At 47.7% G+C, this 18,369-nt stretch overlaps 1 protein-coding gene across 1 annotated transcript in view; it reads right to left on the reverse strand.

Moving 5' to 3' along the window:
- LOC120908831 (supervillin) overlaps positions 1-18,369 on the reverse strand; it is a 192,768-nt gene that overhangs the window by 171,327 nt on the left and 3,072 nt on the right. The gene's annotated exons all lie outside the window — the stretch shown is intronic.

An 18,369-nucleotide genomic window follows, 5' to 3' on the forward strand; every position in this document is an offset into this window, starting at 1 on the left:
CACGAGCGGTGGTGGTCCCCCGTGTGCATACTTGCGGCAGGCATTTTGCAATGGACAGGTGACGCTAGAGCGATGGTTGTCTTTTACTTGGGAAGGTCCGCGGTGTTGGACCAGCGAATGCTCATGTATTTGCGGTGGACCTTTGATTTACCTGCAGTTGCTTTGATCGCCGATACAATGGCAGTGGGAAGGGAAGTCCCCCATCCCAGCCACGTGTCTTGTGTGCATTCCATCAAGATCGAGTGATTGCTTTGCTTCGATTGATTGGTAGCGTCATCGGCATCATCATCATCATCATCATCATCTAGCTACTTTTGATACGTGGACAAACTGAGAAACACTCTGTTAGTGTCCTCCGTTCGAACTCCTACCCAGAGTTGAGTGAATTGAAAAAGACACACATTTCGACTTGAGAAGTACTACTCTGTGCAACGAAAACAAAAATTAAGTGTAGTCGCTTTCATGCCGGGGTGTAATAACCATGCTCAAACAAAACGACACACTTCAAATCACCTTCAGCCGGCATGCTCGGTGTGCCCTTTTATTTTGGTTTCACTGCCTCGTACCTTAATGTCCACCCGACTGACCCCAGGCTCGAACTTTATGGAACAGGTTTTGGAGCTGCGGGTTTTGCTTTTAGTTACCCTTCATTCCATATAAAGCCATCGCTTAGGGATGCTGCGGCTGCTGCCGCTATCTAATCACGGTACTAAACGACCCCTTCTACCTTCGGTCACATTGACGCTAACTAGCCCGCGGTGGTGCTGGTGCGAATCTCCTTCCACACAGCCGCGGACAAAGCGGAAACAGGTAGTTACAGGCATCTTTCGTAAAGCGGGCTCCCTCTCCTTGTGCACGGAACGCACTCAAGGACAGCCGGGTCGTTTTCGTTCCGTTCCGCTCCGTTCGTCCAAAGCATCCCATAGTAACGGGCTAAAGGATATCTCCCCCCCCAGGTCGGCCCTTCTCCGAAACGCACCAGAGGCTGGTAATTAATGAGATTTATTCAATGCACGATCAAGCGACGAACCGACCCCGGTGATGTGGAGGATCAGAAATTGAATAGTTATTAGAGTCACCCCGTAGCGAATAATAAAAAAGGCCTCACGTCGAACATGTCGATTTTGTTTAAGGTTCCTCGCTGTTGTGTTGTGTTTTTTTACCCTATTCTGTGCCTCACGACGCAGCACGATCGAGCGACGATCATGTGACGGAATTTATTGAATTCTCACGCGATCTCTCACAATCGATTACTGTGATGGGAGGAGGGAGGGGGGGGGGAAGCGAGGGGGGATGGCGAATGCACTGCTTGGTTGATGCATTAGATATTCGGCGCTTCTCACACAACAACACCCCACCAACAACAACAACACTGGTCCTTGGCATTTTCGCGCCCGTCGAGCACATCTTCAACGGTGCGCAGTGCACGTTCGGCTCATGCACGCCGCTGCGAAGGGGGATGTCAATTCGTTGACCTCTTCGCGGCGAACCGTACCTGCCGAAACAGGTTGATTTTTCAGCAAAATGGAGAGGGGGCGAAAAATGGGCAAGAAATTAAAGAGCAGTGCTTCAAGCGGAGGGAAGCGAGATCGCGTAACTCCAGCTCCGAGCGACGACGTTGAGAGTCGACCGGGGCCGCGATGAAGGGATCCTAGGATCTGATTAAATGCTGACGCTAATAGCCGCGGGCATGATAGCGATCGAGCGCCCGTATGCTCACACAAGCCTGCCCGTTTTGTGGGACATTAAAAATCAGCAAAATACTAGAGGCCGGAGGAGTAGAGGAGGGAACCTGTGTATCGATTGCAACATACCTCACCCGTTCTGCTCGCGGTTGGGTGGTCGAGAGGTGTGTTTTTTTTTTTTGCTTTCGGTTGCATAAGTGCCAAAGACCACAGGTTTTAAGCACTCTTTATATTGTTTCGCGTGTGGTTGGAGATATTTATCGATCGGCCCCCAAAGACCCCCAAAAGGTAAGTTAATTTTCTTTTTATTGCTTTTGTTACTCCCTGCGGTGGGGGGGGACATGTGTTTGTAGTGCGGTTTTTAGTTTGCTATTTTTTTGTTTTGCAATGTTTCGTATGAAGGATTTGGCAAATTAGTGGGTCGATGTTAGAAGGTGCAACGTACGGGCGTGCGCGCACACACAATGCGCGCCTCCCTCCCTCCGAAAGGCAAATCGGTGTTGCGGTTGATTGAGATCTTAATTCGCTCGAGGTTCTGGTCAGGTGTCAGGTGGCAGGTGTCGGCTTTGTTTTCTTGGCAAAACCCGAAAAGGTGAAGGAAAATTCCCGCGGGCAGCCAAGGTTAATCGATGGAAGATTAGGCAACAAAAAAGACAAAACAAGGTCCTTTTATGGTTGGACGAATTGAGTTTTGGGTTTCGGAGTGAAAACACCGTTCAGTGGAATTTTGAACCACGGTTGCATAATATAAGACGCTTTTATGCGCCCATACTTGCCGCTAACTCAAAACGGTCCCAATCAAAAGCTGTTAAATCGAATCTCCTGTCCGCGTAATCAAATCAATGCAGCGAAATGGAAAAAAATGCCGACCGGTGGGAAGTTTTCCCGGGCGCACAAAATCCAGCCCCGTATGATCACCGATCGTCACTAATCGACAGATACGTACAGCGGGTGCCATAACAACGATCGGAAGAAAGATACCACACCTTCCTGTTGCACACTGTGTGCCTGTGCCTCGATGAAAAATCGTGCACATTTCATTTCCCGCACATTTCGGCTGCTGCTGCTGTTGCTGGTGCTAATCGCATTTGCGCAAAGCGTGGATTTCCTTCTCTCGCACCCGGTGGTGATGGTGGCGGATACGCTATTAATTTATTACATCCACAGCAACCACTACCACCGGACGCCACCCAGCACCATAACTAAAACGACCGGGCCGCAAATCTTCCAGGTAACACCAACACCGCCCCACGCCCTTTTTCGCCTGGGAATGGAACACAGTTAACCGAAAAAAGCTGCCCAGATGGAGGAATCAGTTGGCTAATTTATGCTTTGCCACGGCTTGTCGGTGCATATGTTGTGTGGTACGCCCGCCCGAACCCATTTCATGGTACGGGAAGAGGCCCGTAAAATCCCGAACTGCCAAAATATCGTTCCCCTTTACCTTCCCCGCCACCTCTTGTTGAAGCAGCAAGAAAATCTAACTGAAAAATGTGTACCAACCACGCATGTATAAGTTTCCGCTGCATGTGTATGTCTGTGTGTTTGTGTATAAATATTCCCCAAATAAATGGCCAACATAAACAACACCGTGTAATAGAGCAAGAAGCTTTTCCGCTCGCGTGCGTGTGTACGTGTAGGAGGGCGGAAGAAATCCAGCGGGAAGATGCGAATCCTCAGCAAAGTGCGGTTAATTGCATTGAAAATTTATTAATTATAAATTTCAGAAAATAAACCCCACTCAAACCACCCCAGCGAGGGGGGGAGGGGCAAAGAGAGGGGCGGCGTGAGAATTGCGGATGCGAACCACCTGGAGAGAGAGAGAGCGCGCGCGCAATCTAACAAGAAAAAAGGCAAAGAAAAAACGGAACATCACCCGGTTCCACGGCTCATCAAAACGAACGCACAAAGCGAACACAACAAAAAAATGGTGAGCCTATTCCGTTAATGCAATTAATTATCACACACCAAAGTGTTCGGTTCGGTTTCGTTTGTCTGCTGAGGACGCCGGCCGAGTAGCCGAAGAAGAAAGCATGTGCATGAGGCGTCTGTACACTCTGCTTACTGTGTTTGGTGGGCTTCAATTGTACGCCAAGGCCACCCAAGGGTGGCTAATGGGGGCCGGCAAATCCCTACCCAGAAAGGAAACGCACGGGAATAGGTCAATGCGTTTGGTATTACTATTATTTCGACATCAAGCGACGAACCCCCTGCTCGCACGAATATGAACTCCAATGGGGAATTGGAAAATCATTGATCGCTTCATCTGACCACGAAGCAGTGGACCACACACACACACGGAACACCTTTTTGAATGTGGTGGGAGAGGGAGCAGATATTAAGAAACAAATCCTACCCATTTCCAGATCGCAAAACACGGAATTGCCGTAAAGTTTAACGATGCCATTACGGGATGATTATGAGAGCTTTTGGGAGAGCGATGGCATAATGGTTGGGTGGCTTTTTTGCGTAGGCATACACCATAATGTATGCCATAAAGTGGGCCTTTCGTTGGGAGGTGGCATTACCAAATCGATTCCGTTTAAATTAAGCTTAATTTTGGGAAATTGCCTAATTTCTATATTTATCAAACGCCGTATCGCGCCTGCCATTGCAGCGCCCAATAACCAATCATCCGGAATGGCCGTGAAGTGGACTTCCCTTTTAAAGACACAAAAGCAATATACATTTTAGTGTTCACATTCCTCACACGACAAACCCCGCCAGCAAATCAATAAATCAATCATTAAGCTCCGGTATGCTGCTGTTCCGCAGGGTTCGCGTACGCCGTGTAGTCCTTTGCGAGCGTCTAAGCAACTCCCCCCCTTCGGTATGCAGTGCGCACCACAACAAAAACCAAGCGCTCTACACCTGCATAACAACCACTGATTGGCAAACGCCTGTGCTCTGTGCGACCACACGTCCTTGAGGTGTCCCGAGCCGGGCCGGTTCATGATCATGTCCAGCGCACGATCGCCTGGCTGGCTGGCTGGCTGGCTAGCGTAAAACGTGGATCGTGTAGAATAAATTCAACCGGACAGAGCATTTAATCTCCACCACCGCTATAAATACCATGCTGAGGGTGCTCCGAATCTCTGGATTCGATTGTTATTTTTGCCGGCCGCGCGATGGCGTCAAGGTGTACCACTTGTTCTTGACACGTCGCTCCGTAGCGTAACACACAAAAAAGCCGAACCGTCGATGTCTTTTCGGGGCGGGTGAGCGCTAAAAGTGTAAAACACTTCTCACCAACCGTGCGGCACCCCGGTAGCATAACACAGCCATGCAAAAGTGTAGCATGAAAACTGGTACTGGGCTCTCCCCCACACGTGGCTGGAGCCACCGAAATAAGGTTAAGGCAAAGTAGGCTTCCAAACGGTTCCGACGCGTTGGCTGTGAGGAGTCGCATGAACGAAAAAAAAAACAAGTAACAGACAACGCACGGTGCTACGCACAGGTCGTTGGCCACCCTTGCCATCGAAACTGGGTCCCTCCGATGTTGGTTTTTGCCGGGTTTTGTCAGGCGCCAATTTATGCGCAAAAGTGTAGAGTGTATGTGGTTTCGCGGCTCAGCAATGGGACCCGAACAGCCCGCTTTTTTTGTCTATCGCGGTTTTGTGATAACAAAACGGTTCATTCTTCGTCGTCGCCTCTAGCAGGGAGAGGTGTTTGTGTTAGTAACAACAACAAAAAAACCTGAACTCGATCGTTACACGCTTGCGTCACGTACCGTGGAGTCCTTCCACCCCCCCGCCAATGGGTGATTGAGAAGGTTAATAGCGTATTTGCATACGGCAGAAAGCAGATGACCCAAAATGCTAAATCGTGCCACGGACAGATTGCTGAAGTGAGGAGGTCTTGTCCTGTACGTAAGGCATCACAATATAATCAGCTTAAAGCCAATCAAAACACCCCTCCGTACGCCTTGCACACTTTAAGCAGATGAAGCAGTATTATTAACTAATATGTTTTAAGCCATCAATCCGCGTGCTTTTTTGGCACCTCTAATGAGAACCGTTTCGCAAAGGTAAAAGGCAATAAACTATAATCACAACAAAATTTTGGAAGGACGTAGGGACGATACATTGATTGATGGTTACAATAAGCATGACCTTATCAAGCAATGCGAGGTTAGGGGGTGTTTTTTTTTACGCTGCCAATTGTGTCCCTTACTCACTGCCAGCCATGCTCTGTCCAGCATTAAACATACAAGCGTTGTTGTTTGCTGTATCATTTATCAATCCACTCTAAGGATGAACAATAAACGCGTTTTGCGCAAGGTACACGGTTTTGTACATGGTTCTTACACTTTTTTGTTTGTTTGCAAAAACATCTCCTCTCTGCATGGTCAAAGATTTGCTTTTTTTGCTTCGAAGAGCTTTCAATGGAGTGTTGATATGTTTTTCCTTCGACCTTCCGTTCGATCACTGTAGAATACCTTTTTTGGGATTCTATCGCTTAACTGTGAATCTATTATCTGTTTACAATACAATCTCCGGTGTGTTTTGCTGAGCGATGTGCGACACGATACCCTGCTTCGGATGGCGTGGTAAGGTGTGGACGAGCCGAGCGAACTAGTAACATGGAAAAATTAAAACCCAACACCTCGGAGAATACAGAAGATGCTCGAGATGATGCCACAAAAGCGTCCCGGCGAGGCAATGCCACCTGCTACACCCCGGCTAGGACCGAAGCTCATTTCCTAATGTCTTCTGACCTACATCCGCCGACTACGGTCGCTGGCCCTTTATCGCTGGAGGAGAGCGTTCTACCTGTGCGTACGATCGGCAAGGCAATGCGTTGTTGTTTTGCTGTCTCCTCCCATTCCGAGAACCTCCTGCTGGGCCCTTTTCATTCGCCCGACCGAAAAACTCTGAAGTCGCCTTCCAATGCGTCTGTGTGTGTGTGGAGCCATCGCAATCTATCACAAAAATAGGAACATAGGAACTATGCTTTAACAGCATGCGATCAGCAGCTCACTCATCTCGAGTGAAGGATAGGGGTAGAACTGCAGGGAAGGCATGCGAGGTCGAAAAAAACACACGGAACACGGAACAACAATCAAGCTTCTACGCGCGTCCTCCGTTAGACACTCCGAAACTTTATGACAATCGTCATGACATTCTTCATCTTTGCGACGCTTTGAAAGAGTCTGCGCATCTCCACACGAAAAAAAAGCCTCCAAGACCGAGTCCAATGTCTCCGCGAGATCAACCCCCAAAACACACCTCGGTCCACGGGTGATGGGATTTTTGAGCCTTTACCTATTAACCGTCCACCGCCGTTGGGCGAACTCCAAAAGAAAATCCTAAAATGCAGAACGAGCCGCATTCTTGGGCAATTTGTATTCAAATGGTGTTGGTTTATTTTTTATCTGTGTTTCCCCTCTTTCCCTTTTTTGTGTTCTTTCTCCATTCTAGGGCTGGGCCCATGTTGCCGGTTTGTCGACCGGTAATTTATTAAACCGATCCCACAGCCCCAACCACATCAACAACAAACACCTTCCAGGCATGGCAACGGCATCGGCGGCGCATACGTTTGGGTGTAATTCTAAACGGATCGAATCGAGCTTACCCCGTGCGTTCGCGCGCTGTCCACTCTTGCACCAAACCCATCCAACAAATCGTTTTTCCACTACACCAAAAACAACCCCGGCAATTACACTTTCTTCGCCAGGCCGCTGCTGACGACGTACTACTGACTGACATTTTCTTCGCCCGCCGGGGTTTAGTTCTAAAGCTCTCTGCTGGAGGAAGATGCAGTGGACGTGATCATCCAACCCGAGGCGACGAACCTTGAGTGATCCACCGTGACCTGGCCCTAACCTTGATTTAAGAGCGCGCGTATTTAAAGGTACAGCGCTGGATGCCCTTCAATGAGTTTGCCCGGTGTCGTCACCATGTAAGCGCCTTACACACACACACACCCGCGAGCTATTCGGTGGGCTTCAGGCTTTAACCGTTAGCAGGCTTACGGTTGACTTTCGTAGTTCAATAGAGCGTTTGGGAAAGAATTACACCTCCCGCTGGGTAGCTTCTGTCAGTCAACTGTCCCCGCAGTTGTTGGCAGGGAATTGATACAATCGATGGTGGTGGTGGTGATATTTGATACAGCCAATGGTGGATGACTACTAGTACACTCTAGCGTGTTGTCCGCAATTGAGCGTGAGTGTGATTACCTCACTTTGTTTGATGAGTTACGTAAGTGAGGCGTATGGCAGTTCTAAAGTGACTCCTATTTCCATGCACCTATGATACTTGATACTAAGCATACTTTCAGGCGTACGACTCCTCTTATCTATGCACCCTGAAGGGAACTGCAACGCTTATCTTTCTAGTACATTCTCTTTCCGCCCATTACCACAACAATTAAATGAAATAAAACCTGAATTCCACCATGGTTTAAAGCCCGCTCCATCCCCCCTAAGGGCTACCTGAGTGTTTTTAATTATCATTTCGTTCTGTTTCACATTCTAGCGGAAACTTCCACTTTTACTTCCTGCGCCATTTGTGCGGCCTTCGTGTGCCAACTCGAGGGTGCACCCCAAATGCCCTCTCCAACTGTTACCTGTTTTCCCGGTTCTCTCACACAGCACAGAAAAGCAGCATTCGCAATCGCGTGGCCCCTTAGCCCGCATAGCTTTACCGGTGTACGCAGTTTATGTCTTTACCGTTCACTTTTGCTCTCGTTTTGGAGAGGCAAATCCCGCTGAAGGACTCCGAGCAAAGACGTTGGGTGTTGAAGAAAGGGAGTGGACTAGAATGGTTACCAATGATCGTTATGGTGGATTTGTGTGTGTTCTTTTTTTCAGTGAACACCAAAGGCGTAGACAGTGACTTCCCGTCTAAGAGATCATAATGTTCAATGGCATAAGTCCCTGTTTGGAGCTCACACTCTCAAACGAAGTCTCACTTATTCTAGTCCCTTTCTTCTACATCCCTTTCCCAAATGAAAAAGGATTAAATCTCATCTCATCGAAGCTTCTTGTTGCAGTTTGACATCATTGTCCAGCAGATCTTCGGGAGTTGAGAAAAATATCGTACAAGCGCATCTTTCGAACATCCATTATCGACTTTATAGCCGGAAACAGTAGCCACACATCGAATGGTAGCGCTGGGAAGCTTTAGGGCTTAAAGGGACGACCGGACAACCTCAGAAATTCGATAGCGTCGGATCGTACCGGATTTTAAGAGCACATTCCTACCGACGCTGCCTGCTCATGTTCTCACCGAGACTGCATCACCGATCGTATCGGACAGGATCTGATCGTATCGATCCGGTAGCACAGCAGAGACAGCGGCAAAGGTGTACGAGCGTGTACGGTGAGCTGCATGCTGCAGACAAACTTCCCAAAACTCCCTGTTAAAAAAAGTGGATGGTGACAAGATTATGTTTATGAGAAATTAATACCACCACTCCTCTTTTTTTTCGTTTTGGGTCTTATTCTTTTCGCTGTGTTCTCTTTCCGCTCGGGGTATGATCTTTTTTTCTTCTTGAAGATGCTACCATACAGCAACAAAAAAAACTTCAAGGATGGAGCCCAGCGAACGAAGCAGCATAACCACATAATCCAACGTTCTTAAAGGCATTATGCATTAGAATGGGGAGCTCGGAACTGGGTTGGACTGTCGTCTGGGGGATTGGGGCGACACACCATCCCAAACAATACCGACCTTTTAGATCGTTTTTGAAGATGATCGTCACCGCTTTTTTTGTTGTTGTTGCGATACGACAATGCCTGACAAATGCCACGATTTATGGGCAATTCCGAGTAGAACCGAGCATATAATCGGCCGAGCAGCAGCAGCAGCAGCCAGCCGGTGGGATGCTTCGAAAATATAATCGTCTTGCCGCGTTCATGGAGCGGAACCACTGCCGTTCATCCCGCAGTGTTCATCACACTTGCAAATGGAACAACAGCCGTAAACACACACACATGCACACACACCTTCACAAGAGCACAAAAACCTGTTCCAGAACCTTCAGGGTCTCCACTCCAAACGCATATGGCGGGGGTTTTAGTTTGTTCTCACTTCCACTTCATTTGCCGGTGCAATCCCGAACATGCAATCCCGAAGAACAACCGTCCCGAACAATCCCTCCTCTAATTGAAAATCCTGTTTCACCATCTGGCAATGCAGCACAGCAATCCAGCGCAAACCCCCTCTATTTCCACGCCATTACCCAACTGGCAGCCTTTATTATGATGAATATCCTCAATCAACCAGACAAAGACCGCAACAGGCGGACGAACGCATACAGAAAGGATTATACATCCCTTCGCTGTTTAAACTGTAAACCGAAGCAGTGTAGCTTTGAAATGTTTTCCTAGGACACTGTCGTCAAATATCGCTTACGTGTACAGGATGCCGTGCCTCACCATCACCAAATCACGCTCGGAACAGAGATCCCGGAGCACCGTTTGCCATCCACAATTATGAATGCTTACCTGGAAAGGGAGAGAAGAGAAGAGGGAAAGAATTTCGTTATAAAAATGACTCAGAAATTACCCTCATCGTTCTTATGTTACTTTTTTTTTACTTTATTAAGACCTCTCTACCTCAGTCAAACGCGACCAATAGCAACGTTTAGCGGATAATTTGCTGAGCTAGGCTAAGAAAGGTCGGCGTAATCGTCAGCATGTGGCAGGTAATTAGGAAGAGAGCAAAGAGCAAAAAAACAAAATCAAAGCAATTCCGCCAGAGCAGTAGCCGGCTCATCACTCTACAAGATAATTAAACAAGATAGATGCGAAACCGTCGCCACAGTGTCCCGCCGTCATCTTCCAGGCATCTGTCACTCGCCTTTCCATCCAGATGACGCTGCTCCCCCGGGAGGATCAATCTCGGTGTGTTTGCGCACGATGTACTGGCAATGCAATTTTCTTCCGGCCAGCCGCTTCCTCGCAACATCAAATATGGACATGTGCGTGTGTACATAACCTTCAACACGATCACTTTCCCCGAATGGATACGTGGTACACGCATCGTGACTAGCCGCTCCCCCGTCCCCAAGCGTGTCTCTGGGGTGTGTGTGTTCAGCCGAACCAGTTCACTTCCTCCTCGCCCAGCCCACCAGGATGCAATCTGTCAACGCCAATTCGAGCGAGATCCCTGGTTGCGGTCCGTCGCTTTGGACGCTCGTGATGGATGGATGGACAGATCGTGCGCCCGTGTTCGGGGTTGGGGACGCAACAGGTCCAGGCACATACACACACGGCAAAAACTGTTGCCCCGGTAGGGTTTTTATGGTGCCAATGAGCAAACACCAATAAATAAAAAACCAACGCACAAACCGGACCGAAAACAGAAATCCCCAAACTACCCCTCAATCCCAGTGACTTGCCCGGTGAGTGTGTGGTCACGATGAAATAAAACATAATCAGCTCTCCCGGCTCGATTACGTCAGTGTGAGTTTGAGCTGCTGAGCCTGGAATACATTTCCGTGAACAGGGTGCCAGTGTCCACATGAAATATGCACTGCAATGGCTTCACTTGACCGCTAGGTCGTGGAGGTTTGTTGTTGTTTTTTTGGAGATGTTCCCTTGGATGCGCTACTCCCTGGGTGGGTTTCCTCATCCACATAGGACGCAACCATACTCCAAAGTGTGGCTTGAAAATGGTTCTCAGACATGGTTTTGGAGTTGTTTTTCGGACACACACCATTGCCGTAACTACGTGACCCATCCGAGTTCAACATGCAAATGCTTCCACCTTTTAAACCACGCTCCGTGCCGAATCGGTAAAGCAAGACGAAACAGTACTTCAATGTTCAGCGCTACAATAGAGCAATTGTCACTGCAGCCTCACAACGAGCTCCAAGCAAGAAAGAAACCCCCAGAGAAAGAATAGACTACCAGTCAACCGATCTCCAAAGACGCCATTGTCTCGCATCGTCACCGCAAAGAAGAAGCATACAAACGACCTCATTTTCTTCGGAACATTGTCACAACGTTGAATTGTTGTCGTGGTTTAGAGAAGTTGGAAGGCTCCAGTTTCTAGCGCGTTCCATAAAGTTACCGCCGGTACCTCGGTAATGTCCGTAATCATCGTGTCATAAATTGATCCGAATCAGTCTGTCCCCCATTCCCCCTGTTTGATTGAAGCGATTCTGGGGCGAGATCTGACACCGGCCCGCGCTTTTTTTCGGCTTAAGGGATCTCAAATCCCTGGCCCTCGCCTAGCAATATCTGAAACCTTCTCCCCCCCCCCCCCCCCCTAGGGGCCCCAGGGATTGCACTGATGCAACAGTGCTCAGCTTCGGGTCCGGGTCCTATATTAGGCTACTCCCCGCTTCCCGAGATCAAGGTACGGCTCCCAGCGGGCTTTTGATGGTGCGATGTTTTGACTTGATTTTGATTGCCCTAACGGTATCCCGCGCCCGTGGAAACGATCCCACCCGTTACACACCACTCTGTCCCCTGCGGGGAGATGGAGGAGCAAGAAGAGACTATTAGAACCTCGGATCGATTCCCGATCCCATCATCCGGGGCACAGATTTAGCCTCGAAAACTCACGGTGCAAAGAGCTGGGGAATTCTAGCGTGAACCGGATGGAGAAAAGTGTTGGAACTTTGGCAGTGATATCTTTCAGCCGACAGAAACTATCACCCTCAAAAGGTCACCGCTTGGGAGCGGACGAGATTGAGCCAAACAAATCCCAAGACATCCACTCCCACGTGTAGAGCTAGATGTACCGCTGTAGATCCGTTTGCCCGTGGGTAGAGAGCGATCGATGTAATGGGCTACTACTACAAGCCATCCGACGAAATTGATCCATTCTGATTGACTCCAACACAAAACGCGGCCGAGCAACCAACACGTGTGCATGCACTTCGGACCCACTCGCCCACCGAACGGGTCTTTTGTTGAATCCCGCAGCATGGTAGAACCTCCCGCGTTCTGCAACAGCAGCAGCAGCAGCGGGAAGCGTTGAAACCCCTCCACTCGGCATGAAACCATCAAAAGACAGGCGGCGATAAATAATGTAAACAGCAATTAGCTCTACCCTTTTATGGGGCGAACATTTCTCCCTTCTGCAGTGCGCACGCCTCCGGCACCCTTGAGTGCTTGCCAGCTAAAGTTCTACTGCGCCTAGGGCCTGGCTCCACTCCACTCTGGCACTTCATTCTAGCCGGCACGATAGGTGGGATTTAAATTAGCTCGCGCGAACTGTGCGCCACGGTTTCAATCGCCCCATGCTTACTGGAAGATGCACCCGAGGGAAAGCGCGATCGGAGAAATGGCTCCCAGCTTCCATCGTAGCATTGCCGGCTCGCCCGCTACGCATGATCATCCGCTGATGATGGACGAAAAGTGGACCCGGCTGTTACATTGCTCGGTTCGGTTCTTGCGTCGCCATAGTGATGAGATTGCGTCAATTAGAGAGGGTGCGGAAATGAACTACCAGATAAAACCATTAGCCCATTTATGTCTAGCCCTACGAGCATATACGCTCATGGCGCCCAGGGACTCCACCTTTGTGCCGCTGCGTTTAGAGTCGAGAAGCGGGAGGTCTTGAAAGAATTTCTAGCCACTACGTCCGTTGACCGAGCGCGAGACAAAAGCGTCTCTAATTTGGCGGATTGTTACCCATTTGATCGGTGCCTCACGTTTTGCCTTCCAGAGCGATCGAACCATACTGCCCGTAGTTGGGGCATCTGCAACGCTCTCCAGGAGCAATATTGAGGGGATTTAGATTGAGCAAGAAAAAAAACAGTACCACCCGCCAACCGTGCACTAATTTCTCCATTGTAAGGACAAGATGGCGAATCGATATTGTGTCGCTTGTTGTATTAGTTTCGCAATTTAAAACAATTCGTTTCTTTCGACACTCGACGCTCGATCGGGTTGATGGGTTGGGCCGTATGCTGTGGAATCCATTCGGCACTGATCGGAGGGTTTTTTTTTCGATGTGTAGCTTATTAAGTGTTTTTTGTATAGCTTTGTGAAAGCTGTAGCATTGGTACATCGTAGCAATTTACCGTACTGGCCCGTACAACAACAATTACACACTTTTTTGGTGTAAATAGAGCAACCGTTTAGGCACGCCCATTGTACTTCAGAAAGACTTTTTTCGATCAGTTGGATGTATATGACACAGATAGCTTCGTAAAGATGTGACTTTTAGAACCAAAACACCTCATTTCTTCAAGAATTTACTTCAATCTGAATTCTATGATCTCTAATGAATTCTTTAAAACAAATTCCAACGATACTTATGCACGAAATTATGTCTTGAATTCCTTATTAAAGAGCTTCAATAGGGCAGATTCTGCGATATGATCCTGGAGTGACATTGTTAACATCAATTCAAACATCTTCGTACATCATACTCTAACACTAGAATCCAGTGTATATGTCTAGAAGATCAAAACCCCAAAATATCTCAAGTTTTCTTCAAACCTAATCGATAAAAAGCCTTCAATTACATCTCATCCCAACCCTCATTTATCATCCATCTCGTATACCTGTTCCGTCTTGTATAAGGATAACACACTTACACAAGAAACACCACCACCATATGTCGTCCAACAAAGCGTACAACTGTTTCGATGATTCAATTGCCCCAAAACATGACAGCAAAGCAAACCACTTGTGTTTCCATTCCCTCGCGTTTCCCCGATAATCCCTTACCGAGTGCATAACTAACCCAAACCCCCTTACCCAAACACCAGAAGGACCTCGGAAAGTCCACCGCCAGGTAGCAGCAGCAGCCACGTGATATGGTTTCTTCACTTTCGTTTCAGCACATGACATGATACACGAACTTTCGCTCGAGCCCCAGTGGACAGGAGAGCATGAGGAATGCGTTCACTGCTTGCGGACAGGCAGGGCACAACAAAAAATGGAAAGGTACGATTGCATAGTGCGAAATGCCGCGGTCCATGAATGCGTGCTCGCAATAGCCTGGAGATGCAACTCGGCACACGGAACGTCGGTTGTACATGACCACCACTAGATCACACTGTTTTTTTTTTTCATCCCTAGATGGGAAGGCAAACGAAAACTGGATAAACGACAGTCGGTCGTCGATGATGCAATGGGTCGATAGGCTGGGCATGAACCATTACGCCGAGTCCGACCACGTACATGTTCCTATACGCAAGCAGGTGCAGATTCCCAATGAATGAAGACCCACATTTTGAGTGCGGTTGCTGCTGCAAGATCGGGATAACTTCTGCTGCCCCTATGCTAGTGCTGCAGGTACTAAGGTCCTTCCAGGCTGGAATCCCAGGAAGAAGGAAAACCCCTCATTGCCATTGAGTGAGTGCGCGCGTAAGATTGATCGAGCATTATTTATTCCACCACACAAAGGAAGGTTTTTACTGGGGCACGATTAAAACCGATGACAAAAACCAACGAAAAATTCCACATCGTATTAGCCACAGCCTGCAAACGATGAAGATGTCATGCGGGCGTGTGATGAAGACTCAGGCGATGCTCTCAAGTGCGTACAATTAATCCCTGTCCTCTTCTTCTCCCAATTTCTAATGCTCCTCTTCTTCCCGATGGTGACAACAGTTCCCCCTTTACAGCTTTCCATTATCGGATAAAAGAGATAGAGTAGAGAAAAAAGATCCCGTCAGAGGGTTCAGAGACGGTACAAACCACGGGTAGTACAAAACAAGACACTTTGACCCTTCTGCGGTTGCACCACACCAGCCACCACACAGCCGAAACGGTGAAGACGGTGATCGGTTCGTTCCATCGTGACAATCGGTTTGGTATCGTTTTCTTTTCCGAGTGAAAGTTTTTATTTTTCGGAAGCACTCTTCACCAGTGCTTCGCCGGTGGAAACGTTCGGACGACAAAACAACAGACAACGACAGCCTCGACCGTGACCGAGGGTCGCGGCAGGCTCAGCAGCAGACGCGGAAGCGGCAGCAGTAGCAACACACCACCGTACACATGAAAACGAGCTGATTAGGAAGGAGAGTAAAATGATGCGTTTTAAATTTAGTTTTAATTTACCCAAACCCAACTACCCCTCCCCAAAGGCCTTGCGCCGCACAAACGACACATTTGGGCACGTAGGCGTGGGTTTATGAATTTCACCAACTGTCAGGGCTGTCGTTTGCTACACTTTCCCCCCGGGGTGGCTTCAAGTAGTGGTAGTAGTAGTAGTAGTAGCAGGTGCTTTTTTGGCGTGCTGTTGTTTTCCGTTTGCTGAAAGCGAGTCGTCCAAAAATCATCACCATCGTACGTCGTTTGTCAAACGGTAGCGCGGGCGCGAGGTTAAACTCGACCGAATCCGTCCGACTGTTTGTAGCGGCGGGATGTCGATGAGAAAGTTAAACTGCAAACGAAGTTTTTTTGTTGAAGAAACAGACATACAAACAGACAAATAGCCTAAACTGGAGTGACTGTGGTTCGAAAAATAACATCTCCAGCGCGACAGGTCTCTCATACATAATGCATACCGAGAGCCGTAGCTTGTCGTCAAGTTGTGGGGTAAAAACTCACCCAAAAAAAAACAAACCGTTCAAGTGATATACTTTAAACGATCATTAACATCATTATGCAAAATGATTATGAATGCTTATACCACATTTAAAATCACAGAGAAAGGGAGAAGGGGAACGAAGGGAAAACAACAGCTTCCCGGGCTAAATGTAAGCAATCGTGCAAAAAGCAACATTAAATTAAAAGAAGCAGTACTGCTCCTTTCATAATCGTATTTTTTGTGTTTTGTATTCTGGCTTATGTTTTGTGTGTGTGTGTTCCTTTCTCCTCCCAGTTTAATGCCAAAATTGTAGCGAACACACCGGCGCTCGGATCGCCCCGTTAGGTGTAAATTTATTTTTCAACACCTTTTAATTGAATTTTAACAAGCGTCTACCGAAACCGTTTTCCAGTACCTATGGGGCACAAGTACTAGCGCACCAGCGCCCCTGTTTTTGTTGTCCATTCATTTAGAAAGGGATTTAGCTACAATGAACCACCGAATAAAACCGTGTGGCAGTGGGCAGCAACAGCATTTTTGTCTGTTTTCTGTGTGCGTGTCTGTGAGTAGCTGGATGGATCAACAAATTTGACCATTTTTGGGCGTTAATATTCTTTCGACAACAAATTACCGGTGGAGGCTTGTGTGAGAAAGTGATGTCTAGTCGTGTCGGTCAACCCGTTTTTCGGAGGGCGTTTATGTATGATCGGTCAGCAGTTCTTGCCTCGGGATAGTTATATGGATGGTTGCGAGCTAATCAACATCGCCTTGCATCGTTGTGAAGGAACAAAAACTCGGGCACATATATGGGAGCAGAGCACCTGAGTGTGTGTTCCCAGCAGGTTGAAATTTCATTTTGCACCGAGCTTAGAACTTGGAGGCTGCGCTGCACTCGGTATGATGAATTTCACTTTTACACCATTCATTTATCATTCTGCCTTCAGAATCGATCGGAGAAAGGCAAGCAAGCAACGATCGATTGTCGATAGAGATGAGAGACTGAACATAACAGTAAATGTGTTTCGGTTTGCGTAGAAAACAAACGGAACCCAGATAAGAGGCAGTGTTTTTTTGTAACTAGAGAACAAAAAGAAGCTGGGCTTTTCTCAATAATTAGCGTTAATTAGTTTTACTTGTCGGGTTCCTAACGAAAAGATGAAGAAAAAATACTCAATGACTTGTCTTCCGCTTCAAAACGAGTAAACAGACTACTGTAAAGATCGAGAACGTCCAATAAAAACTGCTTTATGGTTGATTGGTTTGTTTTTGTGTTGTTTCTGTTCATCAACGGGGCAACATTTTCAATTAATGTGCAGATTCAATATCTTCTCGGAAGTGTTTTAAAAAACGCCAAAAAAAACAGAATAAAATACACAAGACCCAAAACAGAAAAAAACATCAATCCTAAGGGCTTGCTGTTTTGATTCCAAGAAGAGCTCACGCGGCTTACCACAGCCCACCACCACCAGTAGCTCTTTGGCCCAAAAGCTTTGTTTGGCAGCAAAAGCGTTTTTGATTGTGTGTCAAAATTGCACAGGAAGTCCCGGCTGAAGGCCACCGGATCGACGGATATCATTACAAAGTCTTCTGATGCATAATTTTCACTTCGTTAGAATATATATTCCTTTTTGGCGTGCTTTTTTGTGTTGGCAAGGGATCAATTCCCCTCAACAACAACAACAACAACAACGAAAAAAACGAACACATCAGATCTGTGTTCGCGTTGATTTGATCCCTTTTTAGAAAGATCCCGCAAAACCAAAAGGATAAAACGCCCCGAAGAAGAACGCAGGGATAACGTTCGTTCAGCGGGAGAAACGAAAGACTTCCCCAGGGACGCAAGCCACGAACCTTCTTTTTTTTTAGGCGAACGGAATAATCAGCGCCAGAAATTATGACCACGCCATGCCAGCCATGCCGATCGTCTGCCCGTGAGCAATTTATCGACCGAGCGCGTTGTTTATAGCAACCGGTTAGCCTTCAGCCCTTGCGTATCCCCTTGCGCGCGAGCGCACACGCAAGGACTTGCCAAGCGAACAAAACGAGGAAGTTGAGCTGCGGCTTTAACAACAACAAAATTAAACACACCCCTACAAGGTAAAGGCGGAAAAAGGGATTCCAATTTTTAACACACACAAAAAAAACAGGGAACGATGCTAGAGGCAGAGGGTTGAAGAGTGGCGGACTGTTGTGTAAATTCATCCTTCAAGGGATGATATATTCCTCGAATCACAAGCGCA

This window comes from Anopheles arabiensis, chromosome 2 (genome assembly GCF_016920715.1).
Source record: "Anopheles arabiensis isolate DONGOLA chromosome 2, AaraD3, whole genome shotgun sequence".
NCBI lineage: Eukaryota > Metazoa > Arthropoda > Insecta > Diptera > Culicidae > Anopheles > Anopheles arabiensis.